This window comes from Pempheris klunzingeri, chromosome 2, assembly GCF_042242105.1.
Source record: "Pempheris klunzingeri isolate RE-2024b chromosome 2, fPemKlu1.hap1, whole genome shotgun sequence".
Taxonomy (NCBI): Eukaryota; Metazoa; Chordata; class Actinopteri; order Acropomatiformes; family Pempheridae; genus Pempheris; species Pempheris klunzingeri.
Window position 1 is genome coordinate 16,788,267 of NC_092013.1, and position 19,564 is coordinate 16,807,830.

A 19,564-nucleotide genomic window follows, 5' to 3' on the forward strand; every position below is an offset into this window, starting at 1 on the left:
GCAAACGAATGTGTTTAACATTTTGTGTCGGCCGTCAGATGTGAATCATTTACTCCTCGCGATCGGAGCCATGTTGGTGCTCCGCGGCCATTTTGTGGGAAGTGTCTCGTGCACTCCACTTAATAGATGGAGTAATGACAGCCGGCCCGGCACCAGCATCCATCAACACCCTCTGCTCCATCTCTGTCACCTCCCCATAATGGACCATAACGGCAGTGCGGCGCATGCATCAGAAACACACAGAGGAATCACATTTCTTTGATAAAGGAGAAGGTAATAAATGGCTGTTATAAATTCTGCTGCCCTATGCCCTGTGTGTGTGTGCATGCATGTGTGTGATGAGCTTCATTACACAAGTCCAATTGGCCTGTCCCAGGGTCCCAGGCACAGTTCAGTGCCTCGGCACAAAGCGAGCTGATGACCCTGCCTTCTGCTGACAATCAGGAGAACTAGGTCACCTCTGAAGCAGCATCCCAGAGGGCGAGCAGCGTGAGTCCAAACACCCCAAGGAGCGGAGCACATGGACACGTATTGTCTAAACACACATGACACACGCAGGGCACGCAGAACACCACGATGCGGAAGTCACTAAAACAGGGGGCACGAGGTGACACACTACACCGGCTTTCTGTGGACTCTATGTTTGTGTTTGTACATATGTGAATGTGTTTGTGTGTGAGAGAAAAAGAGGAAGCTTCCTTTGGGGTAGATATCTCTGAAACAGTGTTATCTATATAATTACCCAGGGGAGCAAAACGATGGACACTTACAGGAACATTTGTTTCCTGTCATGATCAAAGTGTGGCTGTGGACCTCCTATTGTCCAGCTTTTATCGTGGTGAAGATTTTAGACGTCAGTCAGGCGTCAGAATGTATATTTATGCCCTTTACACAATTCATTGTTTTTAATACTTCTGTCTTTGCTGTAGAAAGAGAAACTTTTGAAAAATGTTCTCTTTTTTTTTTTGTCAATAAATGTGAATCTAATAATGTGCTTAACATGATTTATTTTTTCAATATGGAATAATGGGTGTGGTAGAGAGATGGTATCAACAAAAGCACCATTCATCATTCATATGAATCTACGATTGCTTCACTGAAAGAAAACAAAACATGCACACACACACGTGAAAACAGAGAGAATCTGTAGTGAAGTATTGGTTCATTCTGCTGCTGTAATCAATAGAGAGATTAACCTTGTAATGTGTGCCGGTGAAGAGGCCAGTGCTGCTCAGTTCCCTGATTAATCATCACCATCGCTCCTGGAAAAACCATTCGCAACTAACTGCCTCATCAACTTTGATTATTCAAGGTCTCAGTGTGTCTGAATGGCCGCTTTGGAGACAAAAGGAGGAAAACTGATGTGATACGATGTTGATTGTTTTTTCTTTTCTGAATTAGAGTTTAGAGCTCCGCATTTTCTATTTTTAGATCATGTGGGGAATCAATTATGGTCGTGAACGTGTTTAAATCTAAAAATACATATTAGTTTTTTTTAAAAGAGAGGATTACAAGATGGATTTTGGAACTTGCAAATGGGTTCTTGTGTAAACGTCTGCATTTATGAACATGCAGAATTTTCAAAGAAAATCCTTCAGTGTATCATATTCTCCCCCCACAGATGTTTATGTTTTTGTCATCTTCAACGAACCTTCAAGACTTTCCCTCAGCACAGAAAACAGAATTGCAGATTTTTTCAGTGCGGCTCTTATGCTGCATGTTTGGTTCTTTTTTCAGCCTCATTCACTCATTTCTGACAACAACAAAAAAAAAATCTCAAACCAAACTGCAGCCCCCCCAGACAGAGCAGCAGCAGCAGCCAGCCTGCCAGACGCAGGCCCCTTCGGCCTACTGCAGATCTAAATTACTGTAATCAGTGGATGAAAAGCAATCAGCAGCCTTGTATGAGCTTCTGGCAGAGCGCCTGACCCCCGGCTCTCTCCACCAATCAGACCGCTGCGTCCCATTCACAACTAATCACGACCTGCACTCAGAGCTCACCGCTTCCCTCACATTTGATGGAGGAAGCGCTCTTCTCCTCCTTTTGTCTTTTTGTGCCGGGCTGACCGGAGTCAACCAGATTGATGAGGGATGACGGTGCAAGATGAAGCTTTTTCCTGTGCTTACACGGTGGCAGCCATGGTTTCCCTCCTGGCACCAGCTGTGGAGGCTCGATGAGACACTTTGCACAAAAGTCAAGTTTCACTTTCAAATGTAGACTCTAATCTCTGCTGCTAATGATGCGTTCAAGTGGGGAAGGAAACAGAAAGAAACTCTGACAGATTTAGTAGACTTTTCTGATTGGAGAGTTTGTGTAAAAACTCACAGGCATGATTACCAGATTCAAACCGGTTGGTATACTAATGTCAAAGTGTAGTTTACTGTCAGTTTGGGCCTTAAATACCACTGAGCTGTTTCTGTTGATGTCGGGGATTAAATGAACTGAGGAGGACTTTACAGTTTTGAAGGCTGATTCAGATTTTTTTTTTTTTTCAAGCTGAACTTTTCCAGGTTTTAGGCAAACACAGATATTATAGTGGCTGTCTGAGTTATTGTTCAGGCTCCATTTCATATATCATTCATATGTTATATTTATACATGGGTACATCACAGATATACAAGTAGCCTGCATGTATTTATACACATGAATGCATCTTTTTATATATATTTTCAGATAGCTATATGCATATCTATCATTTTCCACTAACACTACCTTAGAAGTAATGTTTTGAGGTTATGTACTTTAAAAGTTACTTAAATTAAAATGTTAAATGTTTCTCTATTCAGCAACAATCAAGTTCAGAGATAAATTTGTATTATTTATTATGAGTTTGGCACTCAGCTAATCAGCTTCATTAGTACTGTGTGTATGAAGCTGATCATGTTTGCAGGGCCTTTAACCTACACAGGAGAGCTCCAGCTGGGCAGTATCTCAGATTTTAACCACCTTAGAAGAGGGATCCCTTAAACTCCCTCCTACAATCAGTGAATCTGTGACACCAACTTATACTTTTCAGTAAAGAAGGTAAAACTTTTGAAATGAACAATTTTTACATATTTCACAGTGAGGAAGGCGCAGGTTTATTTTCTGTTTAAGGCACAGATTCAAAGCGTCAGTTTTTTGTGTCTTAAAACATGTCTGGATGGGATCAGGAACAGGCCCTGAACAACTTCTGTGAAAAGCAGATGAAGAAGAGAAGGAAAAAAATGGGGGCTGGAGGGAGAAAAGAAAGCTTATCTGCTATGAACGAGGATGCCGCTGTCTTAGTCACACGACTCACCCCCTTCCTGTCTTATCTAGACTCTCCCTTCCTTACCCTCTGCCTCCCCCAACCACGTCCCTCCCCTCCCACTCTTAGCCACCCTCTGCTCGCCGCCAGGGGTGGATCCCAGCGTTTATCTCTACCATCCAGCCCTGGTGTCTCCTAGCAACCGAGCACGGATCATTTAACTGCCCCTGCATCTTCTGTTTTATCCATCCAGTAACATACAGTACGCCAACTGCCTTTATTCACATTTTCTGTGCTTCTATTTGCACCTCTCTCTGAAACCACCCTCTGAGCCTGGCTGTTGGTGTTTATTTCTTTTATTTTATTTCATTTTATTTTATTCTATTTGATAGTGTAGTACTTGTCTCTCTGGCTTTGAGCACTCAAACCATATCAGTGCCACGCTTGAGGCAGACAGACAGGCAGGAGAGGCTGTTCTGTCAGGACGTGTCACTCCAGGATCCAGCAGGTGCACAAAACACACACACAATCAATGGGGTAAGACAGGATTTGGCCCTCGGTCTGAAAGGCCCTCGCAGAATCAATTAGCATTTAAATTAATGAAGCGCGTAATGAAGAGAGCACTATCTCTCCTGCAGAAAGCCGACAGACAGGCGGAGAGCCGATTGTGAATCTGCATCAGGAAGACACACTGAAAGGAACATCAGAGATATTCAAATAGCCACTTCATTCCCCCTTCTTTCTTTTCTTTTTTTTTTTTTGAAGGAAAAGTGCCAAATTAAAAGCAGAGCTGCTTTAAATAAACGCACAATATGTATGTAGTGTTAATATAATAGAATTTCCATATAAAAAGTGCCATTAATAAAACACATAATTAAAGATAAAATGATTGCATGGAAAAGGCCGTCTTTATCTTTCAATATCCATCACTGCAAATATGCTTAAAAGAGGCTGCTTCCGGTGCAGATAACCCTGACTGATTTACTCAAGCAGAAGGGATTTTAAGCTCGTTTCAGCCATTCTGAATAGTTCTCAATTTAGAAAAATCTACATTTCGTCTCTTAGTATCATGACTCGGTGAGACGAAGATGAGCCTTGAAACTGAAACAAAAAAAAAAAACTGCAAGTGATTAGCCTGTAGGTATCAAAATGTTTTGAGAAAAAGAAAAAAATGAATACATAGATAAATAATACAGTTTGGCTAAATCATTTATGGAGCATAAAAATAGATAAAAAGCTCTCTAAAAAAAAAAAAACTTTAATATTCATGAATTAATAATGAATTTATTTCAAGCTAGCAAGCGTACCAGAAAAAGCTGCTATACGCAGTAGCTATTTCATGGTAGAACTACATCAGGCGGTTGGAGTAATATGACTCAGCCATGTATACTGTGAAATAGTTTCACTGTACTTTCACTATATAAACTTGTGTAGCATTAACTAACACTAATTAACTAGCATTAACTAGCACTTCATCTGGCAAGCTAGCAAAGCTAGCGGTAAGGAAAGTTAGCTGCTGCGAGGTAGCTACCGGAAGGGGATGGTGCTCAGTCAGTGTAGATGTTGCTGCTTTCAAATTGAACTCATAAACTCATGGTTTTGACTTGGGAAGTCATGTACATGGTATGCTTGACGTGCACATGAATGCACCTGTGACAGATAAAGGGCCTTTTTCACAGAGGACATTTTGGTTTGTCGCAGATAATCAAATGAATAATGGCTGAATTCCATTTAGCTGCTTCAGTTTCAAAGTGCTAGCATTGTGTGTTAGCATTGTGCACGCTGGCTCACATCATTGTTACTAACAACACCTGTGCTTTCCCTACTAGGACAAGTTAAAGTGTCTGCTGTTGGGGAACATGGACGCCAACAGATTCCTCACTGTTGGCGCCGAGAAGCCGACCACCCACCGAACAATTTAACTTTGATGGTTTCTACCATTCATGAAAACGTCAACACATCACAACTCATGGATTTGGAGCACTCAGAAAATTTACCAAGAGGAATACCACAAGAGGATGGATCATACGAGCATGAACACAGTAAACATGAACCCATTTGAAGGCACCATGCTGTATTCACACAGTGCAAGGACAATGGGTAGAGCAGGGAAAACCCCCCATTATTCTGACTCAGGAGTGTTTTTGCACATCATGTCCGCATTGGTTAGCGTCACTGCTAACCTTATATGAAATCATACAATGCAAATAGCCCAAATTAGTTACTTTTGCTGTACTTGAGCCGCATTAGTGTTGAGGTTTCATTTTATTTAGACGTAACAGTCAGTGATGATGGCCATTTTACCAACGCTTTATTGCAGTTCTTTTCACCCAGAGGAAAATATTGTTGGTGTCAGAAAGGAGGCTAACATGAACAGTATTTTCTGGAGTGATTACTCATGATTAGTTTCCATCCTAATGTAGCACAAATTTTAACCAAATGTCCAGAAAATTGGCAAAAGAAGATGTCAATAAATGTGCATTTTTCCCACCATTGTTGTGTAAATATTAGCAGTTGGACGTATGAAGATAAACAGTCGGTGGTTGGTGATTCTCCAGTTGGTGCCATTAAACCATTGCAGACAAAGAAGAGGCAACAAGATCAAACTAAAATTGTGCCACTCAAACTTCCAATGGTGGAAAACTTTTTTTAATATGAGGAACCTATCGTTTAACTATCGTCTCCTCATCGATTAACACAGATTTGTTTCTGCTGTTAGTTTTCCTTCTCTTCAGTGACGTTTAAGTCACATGCTTCATGTACATCATGATTTAAGTATGTAAATCTATATAGTTTCTATGGCACACCAACTTTTCCACCTCGGCAAAGTAAAAAGTCTTCGCTTTACAATATGTTGAGATTATTTCCCATCGTTTTTGCTTAGGTTTTTTAAACTCAAATTGTAAATGTGTACAAAATAGGTGGATTTATGTATTTCGTCTTACTCTCCATTTTAATTAACTATATATTTTATTAATCTGATATTTCTGACTAATCTGACAACGTTTTGCGGCCTTTAGTCAGTTTTGGGGTTGCAGCAGAAAAATGCTGTCGGTGCATTTGTGGCTGCAGCAGCTTTTGTATTTGTGGCAGCAGATGATGTTTTTGACACCCACACACACAAACACACACACCGCTGGCAGTGCTGCATCCCCTGGGTCAACACCAATACACACACCCACACACACACACAAACAATGACACCTCTGACTGACAGCATGTCTCACACTGAACAAATCTGACTGCATGTATTCACAAACTGATGCTTTCATACTTCAGAGAAAAAAATGGGGATTTCAGTGTGTGTCTGTGTGTGTGTCTGTGTGTGTATGTGTGTGTCTGTGTGCGTCTGTGTGTGTCTGTGTGTGTATGTGTGTGTATGTGTGTGTGGGTGTATGTCTCCATGCCTGCATACTCATGCTGCTGACAGCAGCTACTGAGTGGCACACAAACCTTATCGCTACAACACAGTGACAATAGAGAGCTTTTTGCCCAGAGCATCAAAAACCCGTCTGGGAGGGAGGAGGGCTGTTCTTCTCTTCCACAACATGACTCATGACTCAAGACTACAAGGACCCCCCCCACCCATGCATCACTGCCATCAAAACTCCCACCATCATCACCATGACACACATACATCAAACGCCCCCGATCGATGCAAATACTGTACATAATTATATAATCATCATCATCATCATCATCATCATCATCATCACATAAGGTCACATTTGTTTTCACATTTGCTTTCATGATTCCCAAAAATGACCTTTGTGTCCTCCACGTCTAAGGACAATAAAGGAGGAGAGAAATAAAGGAGAGGAGAGAGTTAAAGAATATAGGAGGGGAGGAGCAGATAGGAGGTAGAGGAAGAGAAGAAAGGAGAAAGAAAAGAAGAAAAAGGGGGAGAAGAGATGAAGAAAGTAGATGAAAGAGAGGAGGAAAGAGAAGGAAAGGAGAGTTGAACAAAGAAAAAGAGGTGTATAGCTGAATCTGCCAGTCTGTCCTTCAGGTGTGCCCTCAGATGTCTAACAGCTCCTTTGCACCATGATCGTGACCACGCACACGCAAACCCAACATCCAATGAAGAACCACAAACTCAGCGCACGCCCACCGACTCCACGTCATCACTGCATTGTCCTGGCTGCTGGTTACTTCACTTTACGGCATGCGTAGAGTAGAGAAACACCCACGCTGCACCACTCCCTCCAGGGGGCTTTTCCTGACCACAGCATGAGGAAGGAGGAGAGATGTGGGCAGACAGTAGTAATGATGACAGTGGGACGCCGGAGGTTAGCAAGCCAGTCACAAATGTGTGTGTGTGTGAGAGAGAGAGTGAGTGTTGTAGTCAGGGTGGGGGACACCCCCGTGATCTGAGTGTGTCGGAGGATGATGATGTTGCTGCTGTGTTGTGACAGAGCGCCTCATTCAGCCGCAGACAGACTGTGACAGGGCCGACAGCAGACGAATACACAGTGAGCAGGCAGAAGACGCACTAAAAACTAACAACATGAATGGTGCCCAAAGGGTGGACACAGCACTGGTACTAATGAAATATACACTACTCTATGAGCTTTCAAAGAAAAGCTGAGGGAGTGTAGTTTGAGGCACGTGGCTGGGTGGGTGGGGGTGCAGGGTCTGCTGAAAGATGCTGTCTAGTTGGATCAAGGGAAGTATGGGATCCAGTGGTTTTTGGAGCTTGGCACATGTGATGTATTCAAGTCAAGATCCTCCAAAATATTACGACTACTACTACTACTACTACTGCTGGGTGTCCCCGTAAATCCTCTCTGTCCTTTGTCAGAATATTTGTCATTATTTTTTGAGGCCCATTACAGAGCTGCATGTGTGGGGACAGAAGTCTCAATGACCGATATCTCAAAGCAAAATAAGAATTTAAACTAAAACTCTGCATGATGAGTAGTTGTTTTTTTAGGGACCAAACAAATTCTGGTCCTTTTGAGACTATAGTGTACGTTGCTGTTGACCTGTATTGCTTTACAATGCAGTGAGGTGTTGCTATTATTTTGTCCATCCTTTGTACAATATGTCTTTGTGAACAGTCTGGTAATGTAGTACCGTTTCCTGCTGCTAGTCTGCAGTGTTGCCTCAAGCCTCCTTTTCTCAAAGTCAATCACTCTCTCTCTCTGTCTCCCTGTAGACTTGAGACACCCTCACACCCACACACACACCTCCTCTCTCACTGCTCTGCCTCCCAATTATTGTGACCATGGCAACTATCTGGGAATATGGCCTGTGAATACATTCACTATTACCAGGTCACTGCCTTGCAGCCTATCTGTCCCCCTATTGAGACACACACACACACACACACACACACACACACACACACACACACACTCCCACCCTCTACCCCCACACCCAGCCACTCTCGGCTGTAATCATCGGCCACTGAGGAGAAAAATAACCATGGCAACAAATTTGAGGCAATTGCAGTAATAATATGAATGAGACGACAAGCTGAATTATGTTGGACAGGAAAGAAAAAGCTCTCGGTTCTCTTTTTGAAGTGACAGGAACAAGAAATGCTGCAGCGTGTGTTTTTACTGTTTTATGAGCTAAAAGAGAGTTTTATTTTGTTTCCAAGAGGCTCTGATGGTCATGCTTCGCCATGATGACACTGTTTCTATTTTAAGATGGATGCTACATTATGCTGGCCAAAATAGGACACACACACACACACACACACACACACAGTCGCTCATACAGAATGAGTGTCTGAGCATAAATGGCAGCTGGCAAAACAGGTTTAGCCAAGCATGAAAATCAACATGAATTCCCACTCGGCTGGAGCTTGATGCCCTGATGCGGCGCTGCCTGCGACCCGTGTCCACGTCCCCAGACACCCCTTCACACAGTGGAGTGGAGAGCTGTGCCACTCCATGAGGCGGAAATAATCTCAGAGCATTTGAGAACAGGATGGATCTCAGATGATCGCAGCATAGTCTAAGATACCATGTCAACTGTAAGATGTGATGTAACGTGTGTTTTTTTCCCCCTATATATGTTATTTAAACTTCACAGTGAGTTTTTTTTTTCTTTAAATTGTTTCATATTTTTTCCTCTAAAACTAAAACTGAATAAATGTTTGCGTTCTGTTGTGTTTAGCTTAGTTTGCAAACATCCCTACATAAGATTTAGTTACTAAAAATAAATGTGAATTTGTGTCTTTAATCATTTGCAGTCGTCAACTTATTATCTCAGTTTCTATCCCTGTAGGTGGCACATGATGAGGTTCTGGCTAAATCATTGACAAAAATGTCACATGTCTGTACCCAAATTTAAGAAATCTTCCACATCTGGTCAGTTTCTGTGACTGTTAGGAGAAAAACTGTCCTCGTGTGGACATGGCTTCTCACGGCGCTGCACATGTCAGACAGATCTCACAATTTCTTCTGCTCTTTTGTTAAAGGATGCAGCCATCAGGCATTATGCATATTCAGTCAGCAGCAGAAAAAGCCCCACTGAAATCTGTTGCATGGGCAGTAGCACATTACATGTCCTTTGATTAGCCAAAACTGTGATTCTTAGAAAGGCATCAACTCTACAGCTTTGACAGTAAAGTAGGTGTTAATACATGAAAATGTTAGAAAATACGCCATCATATTGTTGGAATGAAGGATTAAGTGTTGAGACCCTCTCCTTAAGCTATGTAAACCATTTAAAAACCCACTGGATTATCTGAGAAACGCTTTGCCATAAAATTTGAAGCAGTGCTGTTTTTCATAGCTCACTGGACAGTGATCATATGCTGCGGAGTTGAAAGCTACATTTGACAAAACACTCTAAGTGAGTTGGTTCAAACAGGCAAACTAAACAAGTGGCCAAAATGCTAATTAAAGACATGGCGTTTTGACTTTTCTTCTTAGTGTTGAATATTCAGCAACTCTTGGATGAATTTAAAAGTAATTTGCATCAGTAGCTGTTAGCAGAAGAAGAAATCAAAAAGATAAATAAGTGGACTGCTTGATGTTTGCAGAAAAGGACAGAAAGTCAGTACAGGTTATAGCCTGGATCAGATTTTCCCCCTTTCTTGTCTGGGCCAAGGCAAAGTGTTTCTGTTCAACCTGCCAGTGTGCCATTTACACAGAGCCCTGCAAACCACTGCTCCCCTGTGCCATTTAAGTCACGCTGTGAGCTGTGCTGCCTGGGGTCAAAATTGTCCTTTTTGTAATTGCAAGAGCAAACGGTTCTTTTTAAATAGCACCTCGCTTCTCTCACCATCCCTAAAACTGACTTTAAATGCACAGCAGCTTAATTTTTTTCCTGTAAAAGAGTTGTCTTACAATAGTCAGGCTAATGTTAAAATCTTTAGAAAAAGTAGAAATTCATTTTATGATCCAAAAATGTGTGTAAATTGAACAATCAAAGGGGGGACACTTTCTGAGCCTGTGAAATTGAGTGTGCAACTTCATCTGTAACGTGATGATCAGATTTTTCTAAAACAACCTATAATTTACATCTTCTGTTCAGCAAATTCAAAATGGGGCATTCAGATGGAGCTTTTCACCCCTCAGAAAGCACCAGCTGTGGGAGACACCATTGACAGAAAGTAGAGGAAAGGAAAAAAAAAGAAGAGAAGGAGACAGTGAGGGAGGGGGGGTATTAATCTCTCCTCTTCATTCACTATTCTACAATGAATTGCAGCTGTGCCTGCAGATAAAAACTGAGCTTTTTTTCCTCTTTCTTCTCTAGTGATTATCTGCAGTCAGGTGCCTGGGTGGAGGTATGATCACAACAGAGCACAGGGAGAGAAGACACAGCCGGGAAGGGAAAGAGGAGGAGGAGGAGGAGGAGGAAGGCAAAGACAGGAAGAGGAGGAGGAGAGGGGGCAAGCAGGGGAGCAAAGTCAGGATGAGGTTAGAATAAGTGGACAATGGAAGAGGGCAGAGAGAAAAGAGACGGTGTGAAGGAGACAATGAGAGTTAGGAGGCAAGGACGTGAGAGGCATGCTTGTTGATGACTGCAGATGGTAGCGAGGACATCTAAAGAGAGAAATAAAACTACTGAAAGAAAGCTGAGGTCACTAAACTAATTAGAGCTACTACTAAATTTGATTTTCATTATTCATTAAACTGTTGATTGTTTTCTCGATTAATCATTTGGTCTGTTAAACTGTTGAAAACTGTGAAAAATTCCCATCACAATTTTCAAGAGCCGGCAAGAAGTTATTTGAATTACTATAAATTCAAGACAAGAAAAAGCTGCAAATGTTCTGATTTGGAATCTGGCAACTGCGTAATGTTTGGCATTTAGGCTTGAAAATGGACCTGAATGATAAAGTGAAAATTACTTCTGTCAGTTGAGCACTAAAACTAAAACAGAAAAGAAGCACACTGCGCAGTTGACTTGCTTTTTCATCCTGGCACAAGTAAACATAACTAAAGATTCTGCATATAACGATATAACGACTGTAGGCTACTTACACTCAAGTGCTTTGAGCCAAACGCTAACGTCAGCATGCTAACATGCCTGCAGTGACAATGCTACCTTGCTGATATTGAGCAGATTAAATACTTTTCATCATCACTGCCTTAATGTAGTGCGTTAGCATGCTAACACTCACTAATTACCACTAAACCCAAAGTACAACTGGGCTTAAAATCATTTTGCAGGTATTTGTCCATAAACCAAAGTTTAACAAAATTTTGATTTGATCATGGCGCTAGATAAAAAAAAGAAGAGTGAAGGGATCCCCAAAGTGATTACAATTAATCCTCTAGAGGCCATCAATGTGAGGACAAAATGTCATGGCTATCCATCAAATAGGTCTACTTGTTGAGATATTCAGTCTGGACCAAAATCTTGAACCGATTGAACGGTTAAATGGGGATGCACTTCACAGGAGAATACAGAGAGGAGCTGAAATGAGGCTGAAATGCAATAAGGCAGCAGTGAGAGTGAGATTGTGTGAGGAGAGAGACGGTGCAGATATGGAGGTGTTTAATATTGTTTGCTGTTTATTGCGACTAAACACAGCGGCACAATAGAGATGTTATCTCACCCTCCTAAGGGGCAGAAACATTTCAGATCATGGTGGAAACGTGATAAGCTACATTCAAGATTGAATTAGGGAGAGGTGTGATCTGATAGCTTGACTTCTGCTGCTGCAGATATGACCAGAAGAATATTTACTTGTTTTATAGCAATCTGCAGGAATTCCTCAACATGGACACAACCATGACCCTAATTTCAGGCGGTGCTATTATAATCCTGCTGCTTAGACTTTATTATGTTAATTAATTTAGGCCACAAACAGAAGTCAGATACATCTAACATATATCAATACCCTTGTTTTATTCAATACCCTTTTTTAATTTGTTAATGATCATGTCCCAGACACTGAAGTTTGTCTGACAGAACAATGCAAATCACACAAAGTTTGGAATAAATACAGCAGTGTGCGGTTCATCTCGGTTACATTTTATTCAGATGTAAAATATGATTACTTTGGTATTGAAAGAATTGCAGGGCAAATGTAGAGATTTTGTCTTTAGAGGATGAAAAACAGACTACTGTTCAGCACAAAGTTCATATGTTGTATTTTGCAAATAACTATTTGGTTTCTACAATTAAATAACCAGACCACAGTGGCTACAACTCCTTTACACTTCGCATTAAAAATGACCATTTTCTGTGTGTGAGACTGTCCCTCCAACATAAAGCACACTATCACCATGTGACCTCGCTGGTGTCCTATCCTGCCTGATACATCTCACAACACCAGGGTAAAGATACTTGTGCAAAAATGTACTTAATAAAAGTAAAAAGTCACATAACATGTATTCGTTACTGGGGCAGGAACAGATATGTGATGATGTAGATGTGGTTGTGAGTTCTTCTAGCTCTGCCCTCCTGCAGCCACAGATAAAATCAGCAGGCTCTTCTCTGCTGTAGCTGCTAATTTGGCTCTTTTCTTGTGTTCCTTTCTTACACAGTTTATAGATATTTAACATGCCCAAATAATGCAAGAAATTATATAGTAGTCATACCCATTTGGACTCTATTTGGACTATATCTCAGCAGACTGGCAACTTCAAAAGCAGATCTTGGATATTGATGTGGACCAAGATGGCGTGGGCGAGTCCAGATGTCGTCCATGTCACTTTTTTTGTTTTTTATTTTCCTCCCTCCTTATGGCTGCGGAGAGACCCTGAGTCATGGTATGGAAACTGCTGCGCCTGCTACCGCAGTGCCCTGCAGAGAGGGGTACGCTATGCTGAAAACACACCACCAGATCACCTCTTCCCACCCTGCAGGACACCCACACCATAAGTGTGAGGATGAGAGGCCAAAATATCACGAGAGACACTTCACACCCCAACAATGGGCTGACTGCTGCGGTCAGGCAGACGCCTCTGCGGTCACATGGCCAAAACTGAAAAACTGAAGAGGAGCTTTTATCCTCAGACCATCGAGGTCCTTAACACACACACACACACCACGCACACACACTTAAATTAAACTTCCACATATACATGAATACTCTGAAATGCTGTATGCACCGTCTGTTTGTTTGTGCCACTTTTACTTTCACTTGCACACCAGATCACTTTTAGCTGTAAATACTGGTAGATCCTGGTAACCGGTAAGATTTCTGTACGTACATAGTTTCATCTTGCACTACTGATTTTACTTTACCATGTTGTATTCTATCCCATTTATCAATGGGGGCCGTCAGATCAGGAAACACTTTCATGTGTCATTTTAGGAGGCCTGGACAAACATCACATTTCGCCAACTAATTTGGAGGTTGAACATGAGCTTTTGAGATCACTGCTTTCAGTACAGCTCAGCATGCAACACTTTTTTTGATATGTAACACGTTTGAGATCAGTAATACATTCAATTACATAATCCAGTCACAGTTACGTGCTTAATCAACACATGAGTGTTCTTGATGGTGCATTAAAGTGCTTTACAGTGTGCAATTTTGTTTATAATTTGTCTTATGGGACTGAGGAATTGCAGTTCTGGAGGCGACGCCATTAAGATAATGTAAAAACATCAAAAAAATACAAGAGTTCCTCAACTCACAGAGAGGTCTTCCTTTGCTGCAAGTAGATTTTCATGTCAAACTGCTATGAGCTGAAACTAATGGCGACCTGGACGTTAGGACACTAATGTGCAGACCCTCTATGGTCCTGAAGATTTTGCTGAATCCAGCTTTCAACACTCTCATGATGATTAAATCAGACCCTGTTTCTACCAGTAGCACATTCAAGGGGAAATGTGGGCGCGTGCAGCCTTGTGGTCAGACAGCAGGGAGGCTGCTGACAAGACCTGATTTGTGTTTCTGTCAAAACCCAAAGATAGAGGGGGTGAAGAGAAATGATCGGGGAAATGGAGACGTCCTGCTTTGCATATCACAGGTTGCAGCTATTTTGAGCCCATGATTCAAACAATCACAGACAGCAGCATCTTTATCTACATATCGAACATATCCCCACGGTCATTTCACTGTTAGTTTCAGCTGGAAGCAGCTACTAGTACGACATGTTTGCAACCAAAGGTAAATATATTAGGTAAATATTCAGTGATTATGATACAAATAATTCCAAATTATTGCTGAAGTTTAACATCTAAGCTCAAATATGTGTGACTCCACCAGATCTACATGCAAAAACACAAAACAATTAGAAACACTTGACCTTTAAAGGGCTCTTCTGAGATTTAGAAAATCCTTGAATATGTGTGTGTTTCCTGTCTGGCCAGCTCGCCCTCTGCAGCCGTGCATGTGTTCCTCTGTGTTGTGCTTAAACAGTACAAGGAGGAGATCAGAAAGCAATCACTGCTGAATTGTAGACACACAGGGAGAGAGCCTGAGGGCCGGCGTTGAGAGGGGTGAGAGAAGTTGAGTATATTGACAGGTTTGTATGAGATGTGTTACTGCAGTCGCCCTCGGGGACGCAGCTCACTATAGCACCACTCAGGCAGAAAACAACAGGCTAGATTAGCCTCTAGTGTGTCCATGAATGTGGACGAGAGATGTGTTTGGGAGAAACAGAAACAAGTGTATTACTATGTTCTGTTATCTTAAAGGCCCTGAAACCTGTTTTCTCAGTTTGTTACTAGTTTAATGGAAACTTACATGAGCACACTATTTGTACTAAAGTTTTAACGTTATTGATATTTTTTGTATATTGTATGTGACAAACCTTTTTATTTCTTTTTTTCTGTCATGATTTAGCAACGTTTAAATCAGACTGATGGTTGGTTGTTTGGTTGCTGTCCCTGACATGTGATCAAACCACGCCAGTGCAGCCTTGATCAAATGGTTTTACCACAATTATATTATTTTCACTTGCTTGTTGGTTATTTAGCCGTGAATATGTTAATATTTTGGTCATGTTTTTGAGCAATACTTGAGATTTGAGGCCAACTCTACAAGTGATTTTTAAAAATTGTGCAATAGAATTGGAAGTTTGGTTCGATTGAGAGTTTTCTTTTTTTAAATTTTTTTCCAAAAATGGCTGGAGGGGGTGTATAATCAATGAGTTTTTCTCTCTTATATCGTGTATTTCCTGATCTACATTTGGTGCATTTGTTGGCATTTAAAGCACCAGGAAGTGTTTTTAATCGTTTTTGGACAACGATAGAGGACTGACCACTGACATCAGAATATATCATATTTCATCATATTTTGTCATATCTGGCTCCTACATCTATCTTCAGAACCATTTAAGGGAGTGGGCTCTATACACGAAGTCTTGCAAGCAGAATTGGTTCAGATTAAACTGAAGATTGGAGCGATGCAGCGTTTCTGTCTGTTCCAGGGCTGTATTGACCTGCTGTCTAAATATAGAGGCAGTCATTGGCCTGGTGTTGCAGAACGATTATAGCTCTTGAAAGACAAAAACACCTTTTGTAGCCAGGCTTCTGTATTTGTGCAACGTCTCGCACATCAGCCCAGAAATCAATAGTAACATCCACTCTCCTGATGTGTGGTGTGAATTTTTGTGTGCTCCTGAGCGTGTGTGTATATGTGAGTCCTGTGGCTGAGCTCATGATAAGTGCTGGTGTATTTTTTTTTTTCTCCTGCTCTTGATTGTGCGCCTGACAATAGCAGTTAATGACAGCCCAGAGTGGCTGCACGGTTTGACTGTGGGGGATGGGAGGACACGTAGGGAAAAACCCATTTTCAAAAGCGTACATGGTTTTTATTCATAAACCTGTATGCAACATGGCCAGCGGTTGCCTTTATTAAGCTGCAAGCACTCTCCATGAGCGCTGTGAGTTTCAATTAAATCAAAGCTGTTTGAAGGCCTGCCGACATCACAGGGACAGAACAAAAAGCTTTCAGCAGGTTGTGAATGTAGTCAATTGTAAACAAGATGTGCATTTCAATGAATCATTCAGACTGGATGGAGAGAGGAAATGGATGGGTTATACTAATAAAAACACAGGGATGCGTTAGAATAAACAGAGCGTCAATGCTAATTTGAAAAAGGGATTCCCTGTATTGCCAGACTGCAGTTGTTTCATCTCAGCTTTTGATCCAGCGCCTAGTTAAAAGACATAACTTATGCTCCTGTAAAAAACGCTTGTTATGTAAATGAAATGTATTTTTTAGAAAGATGAAGGCGACTCAAGGAGATCACATGTACATACAGGCTTTTTAAAGATATGAAAAGATATAGTGCTGCAATCAATGCACTGTTTTTTTCTTTTAACTGATTTTGAGACCTTTTGTGATAATGAACTGAACACAATAGTAATTAAAAGCACTATTTGTGAAACCTGATTAAAAAAAAGTGGAGAAACTTTGACAGCTGACATGAACTCATTTCACTCTGTTTATGCTGTGAGGTTCACACATTAGTGGCCATTTAAAAATGTGTCCATAAACACTTTAAAAAAGATATAAAAGTTAGTAGCAGTGTGAGTTGACAGTGGAAGGTCAGTGACAGTTCATATAAGGTGTCACTTACTCTCCATTTTAAAATGAACTTTTCCGGTCTGCACAACACCGCAGTCTGTTTGACATGACTTCAGTAGCAACATGGGGTTTGACCTCGCTGTCCCCTTTGAATGGCTTAAACAGAGAGGTAGAAGATGTTGCTACGCTTCGGCAGAACCAGGCCTGCTGTTTCCTGCCTTTATGCTAGGCTAAGCTAACTAGCAACTAGCTGCTGGCTGTAGCTTTGTATTTACTGTGCAAACATGACAGTGGCATCAATGTCCTCATACAACCCCAGCAATGTGGCAAATATCCCTTTAATCAATGAATGAGAGTTTGGGATGTTTAGTTGGTTACTTTTTTGATGCATAACAATAAGGTTGTGATTAATTGAGATTTAAAGGTGCTTTTTGAGCTTGAAACAAAGATTACCAAAATCTGAGACTGTTTTCATGAGACAACTCATTAATTCATTGATGTGAAGGCAAATCTACAGAGAAAAAGATATGGATGGAAAACACGGTAGGCTCCTACAGACTAGCTTATGAGGCGAACTCCCAGTCAGCATGTGTGCTGTGACTGTGTTTAGTGCTGCAGGAGGAAACACTGTGAACCTTTCTGCTCCCTCAGTCAAAGTGTCAAAGCGATTCAGACGTGGGGAATCCCTGTGAGAGCTGACAAGATGTCACCGCTCTCATGACATAAAACTTTAATGAGAACAAAACTATTACACATCAGTTAACCAGCCACTGAGGTCTGCTCCTTTATTGACTTAGCTCTGGGTGACAAGACCACACACACACACTTACAACATAGTCACACTTCACAGTTACACATTCGCAAATATGCAGACACACACACACACACAAGCACACACTGTTGTGCATGCTTGGGGGAGAGAAACACACACATACACTCTATTAAACATGCATTTGTACTTATTCTCACACACAAATGCATCAACACTACCAATAGGAGTTCTTACTGTAATAGTAGATTAGATGTGATAGATTTTCCATCACTTTAAATCCTGATCAATACAGGAGACATGTTTTAATGCTTTACTAATCACTTTCACTTACAAATGATGTCTGGTGAAATACTAAGGACTGCGAATAAGGGCGTTTTAAGTCGTTAAAAGAACATTTAAAACAATAATTAGCCCTGTAATTTCATGATTTAATTCATTCGCCCTGAGGCAGGTGTCAGGTCAGATACACTGCATCATCTGCAGAAAATGCAGGAAAAATACAAAGGGGGAAAAAATGTCCAGGTCTGTGTTTGTTGATGGTTGGCATTTCTTTTTAAATTTATTTATTGTACCGGCAGTGTGTGAAAAATCGATGGCATAGCTCTGTGCCAGCCCCGGGCTGTGCAGGTCCCCGCGGACTGGCTCAGTTTATTGTGCTCAAAAAAAAGGCAATTACAATGTTAATGTGTCGCAGCAGGAGAGGGAAGCAGGACGTCAAAGGTTGATGGAGAGAGCGGAGTCACTGTGGGTTAACAGCCAAACGGCGTCTGGGGAGCGTTTTATATCAAACACGGAATAAACTCACCTACAGTTTAGACACTTTAGGTATAAAAGTGGCCCACTCAGTGATAGATAGATAGATAGATAGATAGATAGATAGATAGATAGATAGATAGATAGATAGATAGATAGATAGATAGATAGATAGATAGATAGATAGATAGATAGATAGATAGATAGATAGATACTCTCATGCTATTTGTCACTGTTGTTCTCAGACAGGCGCCATCATGCAGGACTAATACAAACCCCTCTCCCAGGAAGTCTCCCGGGAGCCCATAATAAGCCATTAAACAGGCGCATTAGGAGTAATGAAAAGGCTCTTAGTGGTTTCACCACTGCGGGCCACCTGGATTTTCCTCTCTGTGTGGAAGTGGGCGGCGGCTGTCACTGCCTGGTGGCTGCAGCTCCGCAGTGAGGGGAGACAAATATGATGATGTTTGCTGTATAACATGAAGTGTTTTCAGCTCCACTCTGAGCCGGATAATAACAGTCTGGGCTTAACGGGTGTTCATGCAACTTTTACATGCATGTCATGAAGTAAGTGCCTAATTTGGTGTAAACAAATTCACATTGGATATGAGTGGGTGGAAATGGATGTTACAGTGAAAGTGAAAAGCTTCGTCATATACAGCTAAGAGGTTCACTGTGGAAACCACCCATGTGGGCTATCACATTAGTTAATGGTTGGTGTTTTAGTGTCTGATGCTGTCGTCTTGTGTGTCTTATCTCTCTTGCACATGAGATCCTGATCTTAGTGAACCTACCTGATTAAAAAGGGTTATCTTGTGTGCATATTCTCATGTAAGATTTGTTCCTGCAGGCAAACCAAACAGGGGTTCATCGGTATTTTCTAGGATGTTGCTGCTCAGTTTTAATAGCTGT